At 35.1% G+C, this 4,376-nt stretch overlaps 1 long non-coding RNA gene across 1 annotated transcript; it reads right to left on the minus strand.

Moving 5' to 3' along the window:
- Positions 1-1,066: 1,066 nt before the first annotated feature.
- Positions 1,067-1,879, minus strand: LOC139027075 (uncharacterized). The gene is made up of 2 exons (XR_011479106.1): positions 1,797-1,879; positions 1,067-1,560 (listed from the first exon to the last, which is right to left on the minus strand). It is a non-coding gene; the product is annotated as an uncharacterized lncRNA (long non-coding RNA).
- Between the last annotated feature and the right edge of the window lie 2,497 nt (positions 1,880-4,376).

Here is a 4,376-nt window from a genome sequence, read left to right on the forward strand (position 1 = left end):
AGTGTTAGCATGTTTAAGCCTTGTTTTCTGTTATTTATTTTTATTCGGCTCTCATTTACAACTGCGACCTGGCCAAGATAAAGCAAAGCAGTGTGACACAAACAACAACACAGAGTTAAACGGGTATGTTTTGATGTCATCGCCACCTCACCTGCTCTTAAAATAACCTTTGGGCCGACTGAGAGCCCAAGGCTGGTTAGGAGACACTATGATGTAATAGTGATGAACTGAGAGAATATTAGGTTAGCACTGTGATTCATTAATCATATGCCATTTGCCTCTGTTCTTACCTCTTTCCCTTTCTGTCTTCTACACCTTTCTCCCACCTCTTTCCTCTGTTGTTATAATGCACACCAGATGTGCATTGAAGTACAGATTGAACTTGHATTTATAATATTACAATATTTATACCACTTGTATAATGAACTTATTTCAATAAAGCGTTTCACATTCTCTACTGGTTGACATTAAGTCTCTCATTTGATGAAATACTATCCTGTGTWTATCAGATCAATGCATATGAAGGAAATTAGATATTGAGAGGAACTGGTTTTAATGTATTTACATATAGGAAGTGTAGTGTACTGTTTAAAAAATATATATATTTCTGTATATATGAATAAACTAGTTAAATCCTGTTTCTAGTCTATTAGTTACAATGTGTAACCATTGATGTCCCAGGACTAAGATTGGTAAACACTGTTGAAGTATATAATTCTAATACATACCTGCAGACACAGCATCATTCAAAGACTGTAATTTGATACTCCTGGTGTTGGATATGACTGAAGAGTATTTACATGATGTATAGGAAGTGTAGTGTAGTGTTTTTTAAATTCTATTTCTGTATATATGAATTACAAATCAGTCTTTAACTAGTTAAATCATGTTTCTAGTCTATTGCATAGTTACAATGTGTAAAAATTGTTGTCCCAGGCCCAAGATTGGTAAACACTGTTGAAGTGTATAATTGTAATACATACATGCAGACACAGCATCATTCAAAGACTGGAATTTGATACTCCTGGTATTGGATGTGACTGAAGAATAACCTCAAAGACATTCATACCTGAACTGTACCTTTATTTACCAAGGTAGAGTACATGATCAGTGAATATAGTAAATGTACAGGCTACAATGTGGGATCTCAATAACTACATGTATATACGACTTGCAACCTTGGCACAAAGTTATATTATATTCTACTCAATCCATAGGCTTCATTAATGTCATTCAGACTGTTTTGAAGTTGATACAACTGGCTATGATAGCTGAGGTTCATAGCTAGGTTCTGAACTAATATGTATACCAAAACGTTTTAGGGTCCATACACAGATCGGCTACACATCTAACTTATAGGCATACAGGTATTTATATCTTCCACTGCACAATAAGCAAGAAAATGGCTAGCTACGTTACTTCATCTGCATTGCAAATATCAGCAAGGCAAGCTTACAAAATTGTACATTCAATTTGTAGTAAATGCTTTAGCTAGCTTGATTATTTACATCCACTGTTTCACAAGACGTCAGTCTGGTTTGCTGGTTGTTTCAGGAGTCCCTAAAACATTAAACAACCAAAATTACAATTTCATACTCATGTCACAACACCAATAAAGCTAGTCAGCTAGCTGGCTAATGTTAGCTAGTCAGCTATCTTGCTGAATAGCGAATTTCGTAAGTAACTTTATGACAACAAAAAAATGCCTCATCATTTGTCTCTACACTATCTAGCTAACACATTCCTCTCAACTGTACATTTTTAGCATGAATCGTTATGACTTTATCATTAATTACATTTTCTTCCGTCCTAGTATTTCTGTCAGCCATCTTTGCTGGAGAAAGTCTCCAGCCCTAGATCCCAGCGCGTCAGATTCGTCATGGGCACCACTCGATATGATTGGTCATCGTCACGGGAACCACTCGATACGATTGGTCGTCACGGGAGCCACTCGATATGATTGGTCATCGTCACGGGAACCACTCGATATGATTGGTCATCGTCACGGGAACCACTCGATATGATTGGTCATCGCCCAGCGGTCGCCGCTGGTGGTTTGCGTAAAGTTGGGAGGGGTAATCGTCATATACGTTTATCGTCATATATGCCATAAACTGTACATCTACATTGTTATAGTGGAGGTCTATCTCATTAGTGTCTTATTCATCATTTCAGGCAATGTTAGAATGATACATTTAATAGTTTTTCTTACTTTGCGTGTTATAATTATCTCAGGTGATTTTCTCCATGTGGAGGGTGGTAAGTTACAGACCAAACAATATTATATTATASCCTCCTTTTAACCATGGTTACCAGTGACAGTCTCTTCCCATTCAAATATTTGTTTTCAACAAAAAGTTCATTAATAGACAGCCTCACAAAAATATATTTTTGAGATCTTTTCCCAGACCTATAAAAACAGTCTCCTGGTGTGGTTTAAGCATTGTTAAGGACTTAGGTCAATCAATCAATTTTGGTCAATTTTGGTCATCACACAAAGTGTGATTTGAGAGTGAATCCGCCCCCAAAAGATGTAGGAAAACCCACACAAAACTATAGGAAAACAGAACTTTTCACACCGGCTCCTTTCCTTCGCAGGTCGTTTGTAAAATTAGAGAATATCTACTTCTCCAGGCACCACTTGGTAACTTGGTCACTTGTGGATGAAACAGTAACATTTCAGAAAGCTTTATTTAAATATGATTTGAAACACAGTAAATACCATAAACCGCGTCCTAAAAAGCTTGTATAGTTAGTTTTCTTACCGCTTTGGTACTATTTTCACAAGTATGTGGTAACATTTCACAACTCTTTAGTACTAAACTCCAAACAGATCATCAAAAGGCTGTTTGTATTACTTTAAGCACATTTTGAATCGACTAAAGTACAAGACACAAAATCACACAGTAACTTTTTCACCAAAACCTAATCAGTTTAATCTAGAAATACCTTTCATTTAAAGTCATTATCTTTTACAATGCAACGCTCACAACACGTTTCATATGATTCTCTTCCCATTCTGTTTTAATACCTTTCATTTAAAGTCATTATCTTTCACAATGCAACACTCACAACACGTTTCATATGATTCACTTCTCATTCTGTTTTAATACCTTTGACCATCACTTAATCCAACTGCGCTTGATGTTTAAAAATATATATATATATGTTTTCACCTTTATTTAACCAGGTAGGCCAGTTGAGAACAAGTTCTCATTTACAACTGCGACCTGGCCAAGATAAAGCAAAGCAGCGCGACACAAACAACAACACAGAGTTACATATGGAATAAACAAACGTACAGTCAATAACACAATAGAAAACATCTATATACAGTGTGTGCAAATGAGGTAAGATTAGGGAAGTAAGGCAATAAATACCAAATGGTTAACCACTTAACCGTTTGGTAAACCTAGAGATTTTGTCTACTATATACGGATTTTGAGAACTACAGAAACAAAATGTGTGTTTGTAAAGTATAAAATATGTATAACACTTGTATTGTAAAGTATAAACATCTAAATGACATGTATGATACATGATAACCATACAGAATGACTACTTGTTATTGCTAACTGATTTCACATAGTGGGAACCACAATTTGCTTGTTTTTTAAATCATATGAGCAAAAAATATTCAATTTTATTTGGAACGGCAAGTCAGACAAAATTAAACGGGCCTATTCATATAATAAATATGAATTCGGAGGGCAGAAATTATTAAATATTAAAGCATAAGACCTCGTACTGAAGGTTTCAGTCATAGAAAGGTTATACTTAAATCCAAACTGGTTCTCTAGCAGTTTAGTAATAATGTCTTACCTCATGTTCAAGAATGGCCTTTTTCCCTTTATTCCCTTTTTCCCCACTATGTGAAGGTGCATCTACACCTGCATTGCTTGCTGTTTGGGGTTTTAGGCTGGGTTTCTGTACAGCACTTTGAGATATTAGCTGATGTACGAAGGGCTATATAAAATAAACTTGATTTGATTTGATTTAGATTACAACTTTTCATCTCCCCTCAAAAAATAGCTACTTTTAAAACAATCCATAGAAAGTAGTTTCGCTATTTCATTTAAATCCACCAGAAAATACAGAACAAATATTACAACAAATATTATGGTTAATCTCAAATATACTAATTGATAAAAAAAAAAAATCTTTATGGAAAGAATGGTATAATCTTTGTAAATTATATCATAAATAGGACTGGTGGAGTTATGTCACACATGCAGCTAACACAAATATATGGAAATGTCTGCTCTACCCAGAATTACAACCAACTAATTGCAGCATTACCGCAAAAATGGAAGAGTCAAGTGGTAGGGGGAGAAAATAAGGAACTTGTGGTTGACAAATTAGAATTCCTTCCAATA

Source organism: Salvelinus sp. IW2-2015, unplaced genomic scaffold (assembly GCF_002910315.2).
Source record: "Salvelinus sp. IW2-2015 unplaced genomic scaffold, ASM291031v2 Un_scaffold7252, whole genome shotgun sequence".
Taxonomy (NCBI): domain Eukaryota; kingdom Metazoa; phylum Chordata; class Actinopteri; order Salmoniformes; family Salmonidae; genus Salvelinus; species Salvelinus sp. IW2-2015.